The sequence below is a fragment of the Pongo pygmaeus genome, chromosome 3 (assembly GCF_028885625.2).
Source record: "Pongo pygmaeus isolate AG05252 chromosome 3, NHGRI_mPonPyg2-v2.0_pri, whole genome shotgun sequence".
Taxonomy (NCBI): Eukaryota; Metazoa; Chordata; class Mammalia; order Primates; family Hominidae; genus Pongo; species Pongo pygmaeus.
In genome coordinates, this window is record NC_072376.2 from 40,529,220 (window position 1) to 40,546,998 (window position 17,779).

The window sequence follows — 17,779 nt, forward strand, 5'->3', positions numbered from 1 at the left end:
TACTGTGAAAACCAGGGATTAAATTAAGCTTCACTTAAATTCCAAGCTGCCAGAGACAGTCTCTTGAGAAAGCAGCCTTGGCTTGAAACCCTGGCATCCCATGCACATGGTCCAATTCACACCAAAGACAGCCGTCCACAAAGCTGTCCTGCCTCAGCAAGAATCTCATCTAGTCAGCTGAGCTTCGGACTATCCATATAAATGAAACCCGAGGACTCCAATAACAGAAAGTTGTAAGATAAGCACCTCAGCTTCGTCTCACACCTTTAATTGGAGTTTTGGAAGGAAATAAAAATGCTGACAAGGTATGCAGCTTCCAACAAAAATGATCAGAAAGGCCAGGCACAGTGGTTCACACCTGTAATCCCAGCACTGTGGGAGGCGGAGACCGGGGGAATGCTTGAATCCAGGAGTTCAAGACCAGCCTGGGCAATATAGTGAGATCCTGTCTCTACAAAAAAAAAAAAAAATTAGCTGGGCATGCTAGTGCATGCCTGTGGTCCCAGCTACTTGGGAGGCTGAAGCAGGAGGATCACTTGAGACCAGGAAGTCAAGGCTACAGTAAGCTGTTTCATACATCTGCACTCCAGTCTGGGCGACAGAGCAAGACCCTGTCAATAAATAAATAAATGAATAAACAACAGAAGAAAATGATCAGAAATGAATGACTAAGAAACAACAGACAACAGCAGTTACCTGGCGACCCTGTGAGCATTCAAACAGAAACATCCATCTTGGGATACCCAGGGCACTACTGAGTCTCCCTCTTCCTGACTTCCAGGGAGATTGTGATGCTGAAATAGCCTGGGCTTCCTGCTTGTAGTAGTTTGATAGGGCTGCCATAACAAAGTACCACGACTGGGTGGCTTAAACAATAGAAAGTTATTTTCTCACATTTCTGGAGGCTAGAAATGTGAAATCAAGGTGTCAGCAGCACTGGTTTATTCTGAGGCCTCTCTCCTTGGCTTGTAGACAGCCGTCTTCTCCCTATGTCTTCACAACATCCTCCCACTGAACATGTCTGTGCCTAATTTCTTCTTCTTATAAGGCACCAATCAGACTGCACTAGGACCCTCCTTAATAACCCTTAAATTTATCTTAACTACCTCTTTAAAGACTCTGTCTCCAAATACACTCACATTTTAACATATGAATTTTGGGGAGACACAATTCAGTTCCTAACACTGTTGGAATCACTAACATGGCAAGGTTCTATTTCCATTTATTCTTACCAGTGCCATGAGGCTAGACTCAATAAACTCACAATTCAATTCTCACTTACTTAAAAATTAGCTACCTTTCTAATATAATGAAAGGATACTACATTCTACAATGTCCCAATGACATCCTGGTTTCGATTACGAAAAAAAAAAAGCAACGTATCTTTTTCACTGTCTTTATGAAATACTTCATAAAGACACACACCAAATCCAACCATAATGAAAAGTCTTTTGGGGAAACCCAAAGATTTCTAAGCACCAGTTTCCAGTCCACATTTTATAAGCATTTGTACTGTGACAATACAACACAAGGAAAAAAAAAATCAAAGCATTCACTTGATATTCCACATCAATAGAAGGCAATTGCAAAAAAATTTCATTCTCACTCACTTCACATGTGCCTTTTCATGTAGCCGTTCACTTCTTTGCATGAAAGGTCGCCTACTGCTGTGTTAATCTAGACTACCTGCTTCCAACATCAAACCGGGTTCAGCAAACGATAACACTATCGGAGATTAAGATTTCTATTCAAACCAGGTATGTACTACAGAATGGGAGAAAATATTCACAAACCATGCAACCGACAAAGATCTAATATCCAGAATCTATGAGGAACTTAAACAATCCAATAAGCAAAAAAACAAATAACTCCATTAAAAAGTGGGCAAAAGGCCGGGCACGATGGCTCATGCCTGTAATCCCAGCACTTTGGGAGGCCGAGGTGGGTGGATTACCTGAGGTCAGGAGTTCGAGACCATCCTGGCCAAAAGGCTGGGGGCGATGGCTCATGCCTGTAATCCCAGCACTTTGGGAGGTGGAGGCGGGTGGATTACCTGAGGTCAGGAGTTCGAGACCAGCCTGGCCAACCTGATGCAACCCCATCTCTACCAAAAATATAATAATTAGCCAGATGTGGTGGCAGGCACCTGTAATCCCAGCTATTTGGGAGGCTGAAGCATGAGAATCGCTTGAACCCAGGAGGCGGAGACTGCAGTAAGCCAAGACTGTACCACTGCACTCTGGCCTGGGCAACAGAGTGAGACTCCATCTCAGAAAAAAAAAAAAAGTGAGCAAAAGACATGAGGAGACACTTCTCAAAACAAGACATATAAGCAGCCAACAAGCATATGAAAAAATGTTCAACATCACTAATCATCAGAGAAATGCAATTCAAAACCACAATGATATACTGTCTTATACCAGCCAGAATGGTTATTATTAAAAAGTCAAAAAACAACAGATGCTGGTGAGGCTTTGGAGCAATGGAACACTTCTGTGCTGTTGATGGGAATGTAAATTAGTTCAGCCACCGAGGAAAGCAGTTTGGAGACTTCTCAAAGAACTTAGGACTGCCATTCAACCCAGCAATCCCATTATTGAGTATATATCCAAAGCAAGTATGTGACCAGGAATATCATCAGTAAAAGGTTACATTTTTAAATTTCTAAAAAATCTAACTGATCACCAAAGCCCTGTAAAAGAATATCTAAAACAATATCATTTTAATCACTTTAATCTCATTTTAAGCCTTCTAATAACTTATGACTCCAGTTTTGTCCTCCAAATTCAACTATGTTATTCATTAACTCCACAAACACTGGCTGAGATTATACTCTGTACCAGGCAGTGTTCTAGGGGCTGGATATACAGCAGTGAACAAACCAAACCCGTGCCCTCATGGAAGTGACATTCTGGTAAGGTACACACATCACTTCCCCTACCTTCCTACAAACGCATTTCCCCTTCCAACTTTCCTGGTTGGGGCACCTGTATCTCCAGCCTCCTGGCTTCCCAAAGACAAAACTAATGGGCTATTATATATTTTTACTATTCCTTCACATCCCTCCTGAGATCTCTGATTGGCATTTCCAGCCCCTTGCATCCTCTACCTGCCTTTCCTACTACAGACAACACTGTCACCATTTATCTACCCCTAAGCCCCAGTGACGAGCCAGAAGACTCTACTTCCTACTCGCTCCATCACACACCGTGTCTTTGACCAAATCCTATTAATCCTACCCCAGTGTCCCTCCTCTGTCTCTCCTGGCCTCTCCATTCCCACCACAATCCTGGCCATTTTTCTTCTCACTTAACACCACAGCCTCTCTCTAGAAAATGAAACCCATAAAGTAGGAAGAGCCATCTACTCACCTTTGAATCCCAAGCACCTAGCACTGTTCTTGGCACATAACAGAGCTCAATAAATTTGGGAAGTCAAGACTCCTGTGCAGGGTATTCAAGTCCCCTCTCAACTGGCCCCACTTTCCATTTTCTTGCCTCGTCTTCAGTTACCCTCCACCACCAACACCCTCCTGACTGCACAGATGGCACATTCCTGCCTCCATGTCCCCTCTCACACTGCTTCCTCTCCCTGAAACGTCATCACCTCTCCCCTACCTGTGTGCCTTGGGAAGTCCAAATCAACAGTCTAGACTTGGCTGAAAAGGGAAGAATTACTTGCTTTTTTACTTTTGTTTGCACAGAAGTTTGGACACATTGTATTAGATCAATAGGCTTTGTTCTCCTGCTGTTGTGCCCCACTGAACCACGTGCTCTGGGGCAGGGCTTGTGTCTTTGCTTTGTTTGTTTTTAATTTTCAGTGTCTGACATGTGGTATATCTTAAGTGCCTCTTGAAAGCCACTTATTCATTCCTTCAACAAATATTTATCAAGTACCCAGTCCCCACCAGACACTATTCTAGGTGACAGGAATGTATCAGTGAACAAAAACAAAAATCCCTGCCTTTTGGAATTTATATATATATTTATATTTATATAAATTCCTCTTGGCATTTATATTCCAGTGAGAAGAAAGAGACAATAACTTAAAACGTAAGTAAAGTATGCAGGTATGTTAGAAGGGGCTAAGATCTACCGGGAAAAAAATTAAAAGGTTAAGAGGGATTTGGGGAGGAGTGACAGGAAGGTTTGCAATTTTTAAAACATCGATCAGGGTAGGTTTCACCGAGAGACTAACATTTGAGCAAGAATTAAATGAGAGAAGACATTATCCAGGAGGATATCTGGGGAAGAGAATACAAGAAGAACCAGCCAATGCAACGGCCCTGAGGCAGAAATCCACCCACTGTGTTCAAAAGCCAGGGAGGCTGTGATGGGGCCAGCATTCCAACATCAATCCTGCTGTAGCTATACGATGAAAAGAGAAAATTGAGAACAAGAAGGAAAATTTCTAGAATTTCAGTTATCTAGGAATGAGGAGAAGGATCTAAGCTGCGGCTTGGTCATTATCAATGAAAAGAAAGCAATGTGGACATGTTTCCAAGGTCCATTCCACCAGAAAACAGTGCTGACTCGACCTTCAGCATAGATCCATTGCTGCCCCTTACCCAAGCCCTCATTCATCTGGCCTGGATTATTACAGTGACCTCCTTGTTGCTTGCCCTAATTCTATCCTTGCCCTCTACACTCCATTCTCAACAGAGGAATCCTGTTAAAACTCAAGTCACACCACAGCACTTCTGCTATCAGAACTTGCAATGAGTCTTCTCTGTCCCCACAGTAAAACATGAAGTTCTTATGATTGCCTGGAGGGCCCCAGAGGGTGGCCCCCTCCTTTCCTCTCTAACTCCATCTCATATTCTCCCCATAGCTAACTCTCCTCCAGCTCTGTGAGGAGCTCTTCAGAGCACAGACCCACTGTGAGGCCTTCTACTGAGGCCAGTCTTCTCGAGTGCCTACCGATGCCCCAAGACCACGCCCTCCCCACTTCTGCTCCCCATCCGCCCTCCCTTCTCTCCATGGCCCTAAATGTTAAGGCCTTGTAGAACAGATCCCCTTCCTCTATGAAGCTTCCTAGGATGGTCTGACTCACACCAATTTCTACCTCCTTAGGATCCTGTGGACTTCAGCACCCACATCATTTATCTCAGCCCTTCAACCGCTCCACATCATAAGGGCCCAACTAGACTGTACGTCAGCAAAGAACAAGTGCCATCCCTTATGCTTCTTAGGCCCTGATGTACTGACAAGGAACATCACAGCAAAACATGCGAGAGTACAATGTTTTAATTTTTTAATGTGTTTCCAACACATTAAAAGTATGGGGGCACTCATAAAGCTCTACATTTCTGCCTTCTCTTGATGTATCAGCAGATCATGCTACACTGGAGCCTCATTCCTGAACGGCAGAAGCAGGAAGCTGAGCAGTAGCTGTGCCCGTTTTCTCCACTCTATGCCCAAGTTCACTGGTTTACTTTCTGTTGGGTCCCTGTCTTGTCGGCATTTGAGTTTGCTATCCTTGTATTAGGTATTGATTACCCTGAATTTTTAAATTATCAGACTCTTTTGGGAAGTGAGTATATACTGAAGATATCAGTTTTTCCTCATTTATGGTATCAACTGACAATGGTGGTGTTTTAGACTTTTCTATATTATAAATATATTCAATTACATACAAACACATACATATACATACATACATATATATGTATTTTAGAAACTGTCCCCTTAATCTCCCTAATAGATTAAAATTCCTATACTATGGTTCACATACCTTGAAATATAGGGGTTATGATTCCTGGCATGACTAAGTTTAAGGTCAGATATCAGTACAGAAGTTATAAACAGAAGAAGATACGGCAAAAATAAACATTACTGAGTTGGATGAGGTATTTAACAAACCATTTTAGGAAAATACGTTTCTAAAATTCTTATGAAATTAGAAAAATAACATTGTTTACTGATTTTTAAAAATAAAACTTTGGCCGAGTGCAGTGGATCACGTCTGTAATCCCAGCACTTTGGGAGGCCAAGGTGGGTGGATCACCTGAGGCCAGGAGTTCAAGACCAGCCTGGGCAACATGGCAAAACCCTGTCTCTACTAAAAATACAAAAATTAGCCAGGCATGGTGGCACACACCTGTAGTCCCAGCTACTCGGGAGGCTGAGGCAGGAGAATCACTTGAACCCGGGAGGCGGAGGATGCAGTGAGTCAAGATTGTGCCACTGCACTCCAGCCTGGGCGACAGAGCAAGACTCTGTCTCAAAAACAAATAAATAAATAAATAAATAAATAATAAAAATAAAACTTCAAGTATTCCATATGAAATATGGATAAAGGTTAGCACAATGCCTTTCTACTCCAGACTACCATCATCTACATTGTAAAAAAAATTTCCATCTTCGTATCTATTATTACATTTCAACATTCAAACTAAGCCAAAGGAGGTAAATCACATCACAGAAAAATGAACACAACAGTTTCCAGACAAGCCTATCAAGAGTTGAAGAGTTAAGCAGCTATTGCTACCAGAAGAGTTTAGAGGAGTCATCTCCTTTGACCTGTGACCTTTGTCTAAGGGTTTTAATAAAGAGAAAAAGCAAAATCTGGACACAGAAGTCAAAAGATATTTAAAAAGTCACCCTGGCTTTATCTGTGCATCAGTCATTACTTCAAGTCCAAACAGGCGGGCCTTTCTTAGCAAACAGCTTTCCTGATTAGCAATCAGATTCTGGAGGCTTCCATGGCCACCTCCAGCCCTGCAGTCTGAAAAGCAAATAAAATTCAGTCCAAAGCTCCTTTGAAAGCAAACAAACTAAGCACAAAGGTACACCTTCAAACACACTTCAGCAAGATTGAATTCACTATCCTTCAAATTACATTTAGGAAATATATTTTTCCTTTCTATTTTTCAACTCCATGTTTTAATTAATAAGCTTTCCTGAGAACATTTGCTATCTATATGCTTTACCACTCTTCCCACAAAAATTGCTTACTTCCTCTGAACTCCCAGAGGACAAGAAAAACTGACAAATGAACATTAAAAAAAAAATTGCAATATTTTAAAAAAACATTTAGTAAGGTTTTATAAAATACATTAAAACTAAAGCAAAATGATACATAATCATACTGCTCAGCTATCCTGATTTTTTTTTAAAGGAAAGAAAAATAAGTGAACATAGTTAGAAAATTAAAATAATACAGAAAAGGAAGAAAAAGTTTTCCAGTTTATTAACAGTTGTACTGTACATCTTTTTCGGGGAAAAAATGAATACACCAGCATATATACCTTTTTTAAAAAAATTATACAAAAGGGAATGGTAATCACATGATTCCACAAGACATTTTTTTCATTTTATATATATATATATGTATACGTAAGTGTGTATATATATCTTATAAATCTTTCCAAAGGAGTACATATACAGAACTACTTCATTCTTTACAAATATGCTACAATATATCATATAAATATCTTGGCATAGTTTTAAGTGAACATATTTATGAAATTGCTGGTGATTTTAAGTTCTGAAATACATCACCAAATTGCTTTTGAATTGTGTCTATTTCAGAAGATAATTTAATCTCAAACAGAAGTCCCTTTTTTGCATGTGTTGTAAGTATCACAACTGACCTGCTGTGCCTCAAACTGCATCTCAGAACTGCTAGACAATCAGCCCCTAGCAGACCAAGTCAAGCTCTTCTAGACAACACAGACTCGTGAATCAAACCAGAAATGTCTCTAAAAAGCTGGAGATTGGCAATCACAGCTTTGGAAAGGGTTCTGTATAGCTTAACCTTTCCGTTTGTTAGTTTCTGTACTTTGTGTCTAAGAGGCAGACACAGCGACAGGAAAAGGCAGAAAGGGATTAACATCTACTAGGTACTTAACTAAGAATGCTACCAGGTGAGAATACTAGGAAAGCAACAGATTGACCAGAGTCTCAAACCATCATAGAGGTAAACACCTTGGTCCCTCTCTCCCCACTGAAAAATTCTAGGCAGCTCCCAAACAAGGAGTGCAGAGTAAGGGGGAGGGGAAGCCAGGAATGTCCAAGGCTTATCTTCTTCCTTCCTTCTCTAAGCAGCTGCTTAGGAGTATCTGATTCCCCCAGCCACCAAAATACCTCTCAGTAATTCACAGCAAGTTCATGGAGTAGATGGCTGGGCCACATACCTAGCTATAAAACCTAGGACACACTTTCCTTTTTTTCTTTTTTTTTAGACAGCCTTGCTCTGTCACCCAGGCTGGAACACAGTAGCTCCATCATTGCTCACTGAAACCTTGACCTCCTGGGCTCAAGTGGTCCTCCCACCTCAGCCTCTTGAGTAGCCAGGTTTACAGGCATGTGCCACCATACCTGGCTAATTTTTTTTTAAGTTGATTTATTTTTTGTAGAGATAGGTTCTCCTATGTTATCCAGGCTGGTCTGGAACTCCTGGTCTCAAGTGATCCTCCTGCCTCAGCCCCTTAAAGGGCTGGGATTACAGGTGTGAGCCATCGTGCCCAGCCAGGACAAACTTTTTAGGGCCGGGCGTGGTGGCTCACGCCTGTAATCTCAGCACTTTGGGAGGCCAAGGTGGGCAGATCACGAGGTCAGGAGATGGAGACCATCCTGGCTAACACGGTGAAACCCCATCTCTACTAAAAATACAAAAAAAAATTAGCCAGGCGTGGTGGCGGGTGCCTGTAGTCCCAGTCACTTCCCCCTCTCCCCACCAACCAATAAAGAAAGAAAATATATAAAGAGAGTTTGCTCTGGGTAAACCACTTCATAGGCAGTGCTTTGATTTATACAAGTATATCATGGAGTTTCAGAACATCTGGATTCAAATTTAAATTAGTGGGTGTAAGACTTGAACAAAAATCATTTGATCTCTCCAATCCTGAGCTTCTCTAAAACTGGGTAACACTGTCTCTCTCTCAAAGAACTGTTGTGAGGATCAAATGAAGTCTGCCCCCGCCTTGACCCACTCCCATAAGATACTGAGAAAGTGCTTAGTACTTGGCAAACTGCACATGCAACCTCTCCCCAGAAGGGCTTGCATTTTGGCTGTTTCCCTCAATAATACTTCATTCCGTTCCCTCCAGCAAACTACCACAGCTGCCTTCCTTACAGGACACTGCTAACTAGTTCACTTGGAATTTAACTGATTTGCACTGAAGTAACACAAATTCAACATTCCTTCACTCATATGTTAATGACTGCTCAAGACCAGTGGTCATTTTCAATCCTAGTTTAGAATAATCAAGGATCTAAAGTCCTGATTGGAACTCCAGACTTCTTATTTCTAAGAGAATTCATTCCTCAAGTCACTAATTACTGTCTTACTTTTCATAGGCTCTGTGACATTTTAACCAGACACCAGAAAAAAAGCCACAGCAGTAACAAACTATATCCTTGAGCTCTCAAAAAAAAAAAAAAAAAAAAATCACCCTTACAAACCCAAGCATAGCATGGTTACTATGATTCTAAAACCTGTCCTCAAAGGGCCTCAGATGCATGATGATTACATTCAAAACTATATTCTTTCATCCTTAAAGAGAGTACACTAGCAAACTGCACAGAAAGATTTTTTAATGCAAGCCAGACTAATGTTGATACTTGTTTTTTATAAATTATTATATGTTTTTTCATAGACACTATCCAAACCAGTAGACTATTTTTGTTTATGAATGGAGCCAAGGATCAATGATCAATGCTTATTTGAATAGATAATAATGAATTTGGAAATTTCAGAAACTTTGAATAGTTATCGTGTCATGCGTATAGATCTTATTTGGACAATATAATCAAATTATATATTTTATGCATCACAGATCAGTATGAAACTGAGAAAGTACTGTTTGTTCTTGTATCAGTAATTACATTAAAATAAATGACTGTGTGTCACTCACATATAGTATCTTTGAAAGCTGTTAAAGGAAACCTGTACTTCACAGATTATTCAACATAAAAAAAAGACAAGTAAAACATCGAAAGATGTATTATTCCAAACTCTGTTAATGTATTTATCATAAACATCCTCATGATAGATGTATACAAAATTGTGGCTGTACTAAAGAAGCAAGTTCCAGGCACTCTTTTCTTTTCAAGACAGAATCTGAGTCATGCTATGTTGCCCACGCTGGTCTCAAGCTCCTGGGCTCAAGCAATTCTCTTGCCTCAGCCTCCTGAATAGCTGGGACTACAGACACGTGCCACCACACCCAGTTCCCTGACACTCTCTTCATTCTGGTGTTGACTCAGTGAATGTGACTAGGTTGATCTGATTTTGCTTCATCTGCAAGCAAATGATCATAAGTAGGCCAGAGTCTTCATGAATGTAATTGTACTACAACTCAAACTTCAGTGATTCCATCATTTTGAATCCCAACTTCAGCTGGCAAAAAGGCTCTATTCAAAGTAAACGATGGTTAAGAGGTTACTCTAACCCAGCCATACTTTGATTCAGCTCCCAAAAGAAAACAAGAATAAGAAGACCTTATCTTTCCAGAACATTATACTACACTCCTCATGGAGTCATTCTGTGAATAGGTCACAAAGATGTTTAAAGGGGCAACAGAGAGAAAGAAAAGATTTAAAGAAGTGACTGGGTTAAAAGTTTCATAACACCTATTTCCAGGGACTTAGAGTTATAAATGAAAGCTTACTTATGGCTTTGACTTTAAATGAACAATAAAAAAGATAATTCCATGTTGCTCTATGGATATGTTTTTAGGAGGTGATATTATCAGTTAAAGGATTTTCCAGGAGAGTAAAAGGGCCAGGTAACACACATGTCAGTTGCCAACAAGCTGGTCTACTCAGGTTGAAATGAGAAGATTACGAAGAAAGCAGGAAGCAGATAAGCCATCCTGAGAACTGAGCCCTCCAGGAACCAGGATGCATGGCTTGACCTACTAATGGCACTGCAGAAAACAGGTTCCAAATCTAACAGCATGACTGTAATCTCCAATTAAAGCCCAGCAGCAATAGTCAGCTCAGCTATGTGCCAGAGAAGGGAAATGTCTCTGCATTTCACCAAGACTTACATTTAGATTTTTTTACATTAAAAATAAGTCATGTCCCAAACAAAATTATGATTTTATTAGAAAACAAGAGAAAACGATCAACTAGATTCCAAATGTCACAATAAAGCACTGGCTTTTAAAAAATTTCCTTTTCAATGTTTATGCATTCATAACGCAGTTGTAACTAAAGATATATGTATTTGCAATCTTCACATTTCTAATATAATTATTTTAATGTCTTCACACTTAGTTATTCAGAATCATACTAATACAAAGATAAAAACAGAATAGGTAAATATAAAAATATAGCTAGCATTTTATACTATGAAAAATGTCCAATTTTCATTAAACATATAGAACTACACTATGTTACCAAACACATGCAAGACATTTTAATTCATAGGTTTTCTATTTAGTAAAATAATCGTTTTATGATATAAGACCCAATTCATGTTACCATTAATGAAAATACTTGAAATAATATGCCAGCCTTGTAAATCCTTCATTCAGCAGTTATTGGCAATGATTAAGACAGAGGTAATGAAAAACTTAATCTGTTTTTTTCAAATGCAGAACAGGCATAAAAATGATTACCACCTTTATGAAAAACAAAGCACTGCTTAAAGTCATATATATAGTAATCTAGAAAATGCACCTTGATTGATTCCACATTGTCATCTATCATATTAGATTTCCATAATTACCCCAAAGAGAAAATACCAAATACTAGTACTCTAACACACTGACTCATAAAGAACAGAGAGGAAAAGTAGCAAAGGTACAACAGTGGTTTTTAGTGAAGACACTGCATCTTAAGTCCAATTCTTGAACTAACTTTTTTCATAGAAAAATTGCATTGCAAAAACCAGTGCAGTACTAGCATAAGGACAGATGGTAAACCAAAGGCACAGAATTGAGAGTACAGAAAGAAAGCCCTTACATTTGTGGTCAATTGATTTTCTACAAAAAAAGTCAAGTCACTGGTTAGCCTTTTCTGCAAATGGTGCTAAGACCTATATGCAAAAAAATAAAAATAAAAAATCCACAAAATAAAATAAACATGGACCCAAACCTCACACTATACATAAAAATTGACCCCAAATGAATTAAAAACCAAAATGTAAAGGGTAAAGCAACAGAAGTTTTAGAAAGAGCCCGGGCGCACTGAGGCAGGTGGATCATGAGGTCAGGAGATCAAGACCATCCTAGCTAACATGGTAAAACCCCGTCTCTACCAAAAATACAAAAAATTAGACAGGTGGGTGGTGGGCACCTGTAGTCCCAGCTACTCGAGAGGCTGAGGCAGGAGAATCACTTGAACCCTGCAAGCAGCGGTTGCTGTAAGCCAAGATCACGTCACTGCACTCCAGCCTGGTGACAGAGTGAGACTGCATTAAAAAAAACAAACAAACAACTAAGTTTTAGAAAGAAACACAGAAACTTTTCATGAGCTTTGATTAGCCAGCCAAAGAGTTTTTAGAAACATCAAAATCATGAGCTTTGAAAGAAAAAACTAATAAACTGAATTTTGTTACAATTAAAAACTTCTGAGCACCAAACAACACCATTAAGAAAATAAGTTTATACACACACACAGTTTCCCATATTGATGCAATTTATCAATGATTAAAATTTACAGTATTTCATTGTTGGGGGGAAAGACACCATTAAATAAGCCAGAGACTAGAAGAAAATATGTGCAAATCATATATCCAATAAAGAGCTTATATCAGACTACATACAAAAGGAGAAAACCCAATATAAAAATGGGCAAAGGATTTGAATAGGCATTTCTCCAAAGAAGTTATGGGAGTGACTAAGAAGCTCAATGACTGAATAACTAAGTCAACTGTGAGAAGATAAATTTTATAATTATCATCTTTTATCCTTATCAAAAAGCTACATAACAGAATGATTTCACTAGAAACTCCAAAGCACATAACTTTGTATTTCTCACATGACACTGAAGTTTTCAAATCACTGCAAAAATAAATAATAATAACATCCAGATTGGACAAGAAATAAAACTATATCTGCAGATGACATAATCTGGTATATAGAAAATACTAGGAAAGTCATACACATAAAAAACTATCAGTACTGATAAACAGGTTCAACATGGTTGCAGGAAACAAGATCATTATACAGAAACCAACTGCACTTCTATACACTAGCTACAAATGCTTTGAAAATAATTACTTCCTTAATTTATAAAGGCATCAAAAAGAAAAAAATACTTAGGTATAAATTTAATATGGAAGTATTAGACTTGTACCCTGAAAGCAATACAACACTGTTGAAAGATATTAAAGAAGACTGAAAGAAATGGAAACATGTCCCATGTTCATGCATCAGAGCTCTTAATATCGACCTAGCAAGTCAACATAAGAGCTCTTAATATTGATCTAGCAAGTCAACATAAGAGCTCTTAATATTGATCTAGAAAGTCAACGTAATCCCTATCAAAAGGCTGGCTCAACATTCAAAAATCAGTATCATCCATCCTATGAATAAGTTAAAGAAGAAAATCATGACCATATCAATAGTTGCAGAAAAAGCACCCAACAAAAATCCAACACTCTTTCATAATAAAAACTCTCAGCAACTAGAAATAGAGGCGAAATTTGTCAACTTGATAAAGAACATTCACAAAAAACCTAAAACTGACATCATATTTAATGGTGAGAAACTCAAATGAGTAAAAAACTTATCCACATATCTACATAAAAACCTGCAAATGAATGTTTCCAGCAGTATTGTTCATAACTGCCAAAACTTGGAAGCAACCAAGATGTCCTTCAATAGGTGAATGGATAAAGTGTGGAACAACGATATAATGGAATATTATTCAGTGCTTTAAAAAAATGAACTATCAATTCATGAAAAGACATGGAGGAAACTTAAGTGCACATTGGTAAGTGAAAAAGCCAATCGGAAAAGTCTATCTATTGTATAATTCTAACTATGTGGCACTGTGGAAAAAGCAGAACTATGGGGCAAAAGATAAGTAGTGGCCAGGGGTTCAGGAAGAGGAAATGAACAGGTAGAACATGCAATCCTTTTAGGGCAGTGAAACTATGTTGTATGATACTGTAATGGAAATACAACTTATATATTTATGAAAGCTCATAGAACATACAATGCAAAGAGTGAACCTAATATAAACTATAGATTTTAGTAATGATAATATATCAATACTGGGTCATCAATTATAACATACCACACTAATGCAAGATATTAATGATACAGGAAACTGGCAGTAGAAGTCACATGGAAACTCTCTGTACTTGCTGCATAAATTTCCCCCCAAAAACAGTGTAATTACAAAATATAATATTAATGAAAACTCTATCATTAAAAAGAGGAAATAAGTCTTTAAATTCATTTAATTATCCTTAAAACAGAAAGCTGACTGAGGTTCTGCTGAGAACAGCAGCTGTTACCTTGTCGTGTTAAAACTAACTCCAGACAGCTTTCTGATAACCTCTCATTTGGCTAGGCCTTAAACAATTGTATTCAGAGTAAATAAACAAGATTCTACCATTATTAACCTCTGAAATTATCTTCATTATCTGCAATTTACTTTAACTATAGGCTCTGGAAAGCCTTCCCTTCTTTTAGACTCAAAAAGCAAGTAATTGAATTAAATCTATTTTTTAAATCTTTTTAATGTTTTTTAATGTTCCTAAGACTTAATCCTCTTCTACCTTGTTAAATAATAGCCCTCCCTGCTAGTCTACCACCCAACAGAATTCCTAATTCCATCTCTGTTCCCACAAAACTTTGTTCTTACCTCTAGAGATACATTGTCTCACTGCATGTCAGTCATGTGAATACTTATCTGGCCTATCCCCTACACCAGGGGTCCCTGGTACCAGTCTGTGGCCTGTTAGGAACCAGGCTGCACAGCAGGAGGTGAACAGTGGGCTAATGAGCACAGCTTCATTTGTATTTACAGCCAGTCTCCATCACTCACCTTACCTCCTGGGCTCCGCCCCCTGACAGATCAGTGGCAGCATTAGATTCTCATAGGAACGCAAACGCTATTGTGAACTGCACATGCCAGGGATCTAGGTTGCATGCTTCCTATGAGAATGTAATGCCTCATGATCTGCCACTGTCTCCCATCATCCCCAGATGGGACCACCTAGTTGCAGGAAAACAAGCTCAGGGCTCCCACTGATTCTACATTACAGTGAGTTGCAAAATTATTTCATTACAGACCACAATGTAGTAATGACAATAGAAATAAAGTGTACAATAAATGTAACGTGCTTGAATCATCCTGAAGCCATCCCTGCCACCCCACCCACCGTCTGGAAAAATTGTCTTCCACAAAACTAGTCCCTCATACCAAACAGGTTGGGGACTGCTGCCCTACACCATGAGCCCCTAAAGACAGGGACTATGCCACAGTCATTTTACACTAAGACCTCACTTCTAGAAGGTACCACCAATTGGGATGTTTTGGATGTAGGAGACAGACACCTAACTCAGATGAACTAGCTAACTCGCCAGGAAAGTGAAACAGGAGATGCTGGGTTTAGGCACTGCTGAATTGCAGGCCAAAAATATATGTGTGTGTGTGTGCATGTGTGTGTGTGCGTGCGTGTGCATGTGTGTGCATGCATACGAGTGTCCCTTCCCTTTCCTTCCTACCAATCTCTTTTCCTCCATCTCCCTGCTTTGATTTCTCCTGTGTTGTCTTAATTTTCAGTAAGGTTTTCCCTAGGTCACAGAAACACTGCCACTAGCAGCTCCAGCTTAACAAACTCACAGAAGGCAAAACTTCTTCAATAGTTGCAATAAGAATACTATGGCCCCTCCAAAGACGGTTGTGACCCTTCAGTCCATTTTCATGCTGTACCTGAGACTGGGCAGTTTACAAAAGAAAAGAGGTTTAATGGACTTAAGTTCCACGTGGCTGGGGAAGCCTCACAATCATGGTGGAAGGCAAGGAGGAGCTAGTCATGTCTTGCATGGATGGCAGCAGGCAAAAAAAGACAGAGCTTATGCAGGGAAACTCCCGTTTTTAAAACCATCAGATCTCATAAGACTCATTACCCATCACAAGAATGGCACAGGAAAACCCCATCCCCATAATTCAATCACCTCCCACCAGGCTCCTCCCATGACATGTGGGAATTATGGGAGTTACAATTCAAGATGAGATTTGGGTGGGAACACAGCCAAACCATATCACTGGCCACGTTTATGTTACATACCCATAACTGAGTCAGCAGGGTCACCTCCTCTAACTACATAGGGTGAAAATGAGGCAAGGGCAATTGTCCAGGGAAAATCTGGATGATTTATTAAAAGATGGAGGAAAAGGATGCTGGGTAGACAAAGTCAACAGACATTCACTGCTTCACAGATTCTGAAAGACTGTGACTCACTCCTTTCTAGGGAGTATTTATTAGCTGCTTATGTGGAAAGCTGACTTACCCACTGAATGTTCAATAGAAATGGTCTGCAATATCTGTCCCTGTACAATATATGTTTTCAAAATGAATTATTTCACTTTACTGCCTCATATGGGGTTATCCATGCTGTTTTATTCACCTGGCCCACAGTGAGAGCATTTTGCATTTATTTAAACATCCATATTTTTCAGGACATTTCTCTTCCCCTGTCATATATAAGTATCTTAATGCCAAATGCACACACTGCAGAAAATGAAATGTGTTGGTGGCTTTTGTTTGGGGAAAGATTAGAGTATATAAAATCTGGCCAAGCAGACTGGAGGCTCACAGCCAGAATTATCCCAACAGAAATGGCAGGTCTCCATGCCCCACCCTTCAAAGTTCGAAAACACAAATGAGTGCAAGTCTTTGAAACTACAAATGCAAGTCCTTGAGGCTGGACGCCGCTTTCTCCCCAAAATAAAGCCAAGACCATTGAAGTTGGCATAGGTGGCTTCTAGTTGTGGCTTCTTCTAATATTTGTGCCAGCGTCCTCCTCTCTTCTCTGAGAGAGGAGAGGAAGATGAGAAAGAGGATAGGACAGAGGAGAGGAAAAGGAAGAGAAGGAAAGGAAGACAACATTACACTATACACAAAGGGCTGTCAGCATATATCTGCCATTTACACATGCTGGGACTCTCACAAATAACTGAAAATAATCATTTGGGGTGGTCTCCAAAATGAGCCTGGAAGGAACAAAACAACTTTTCCCTATCCGGCCTAATCCGCTTTATCCAGCCTCTCTTACTTATACCAACCTGATTTTGCTTAAATTATTGTCAGCCTCAGCTTTTCAAAGGAGCTTTCTTTTATGGATTTTCCATCCAGCAAATGTTTCTGTTCCACGGCTGGGCAGATCCGACCACAGCATGCTTGGCTACAGACCACAGCAGCTCACCCACAGCAGCTCCAACCTGGGGGGGCAAAGGCCAGAAGCCATTATAAGGACTCAAAGTCACCAACTTTCTCTCTCTCAAGGGCACATATTTGGCAGGATAACCTCAAACATGTTCCCAACGTTCAAAATTATTATACACAGAGGCAACAGCTTACAAGGTATCCTAAAGACAAGTGTGGACTATTCTGAGGGGAGGATTGAAATATTTAATCATTTATTGAAAAGGTTTGGCCTAGTGATTATGCTCTGTTTGTGGGAAACTGAAAAGCCAGATGTTTTAATTAACCACAGAAAACACAAGCTACAACTAAAATTTCATGAACATACTGACCTGCCCCGTGGAAAACCACAGGAATGTTCTGGCAGGGCTCAGTCTGAATTCTTGGGACACAGAGGGCTGGAATCATTCCCCTTAGGAACTCAAACAGAAAATTAACTTGC

The 17,779-nt window shown here is 39.6% G+C and overlaps 1 protein-coding gene across 43 annotated transcripts in view; it reads right to left on the bottom strand.

The window, feature by feature from the left end:
• APBB2 (amyloid beta precursor protein binding family B member 2) overlaps window positions 1–17,779 on the bottom strand; it is a 398,003-nt gene that overhangs the window by 309,464 nt on the left and 70,760 nt on the right. For 24 of the 43 annotated variants that reach the window (XM_063664510.1, XM_054486425.2, XM_063664494.1 and 21 more), the window contains one exon: window positions 17,199–17,354. The exons of 10 other annotated variants lie outside the window; for them this stretch is intronic. The gene's annotated coding sequence lies outside the window, so the exon portion shown is untranslated. Of the gene's footprint in view, window positions 1–17,198; window positions 17,355–17,669; window positions 17,758–17,779 lie in introns of all 43 variants that reach the window. 9 more of the 43 variants (XM_063664505.1, XM_063664489.1, XM_063664485.1 and 6 more) reach the window with 2 other exon arrangements.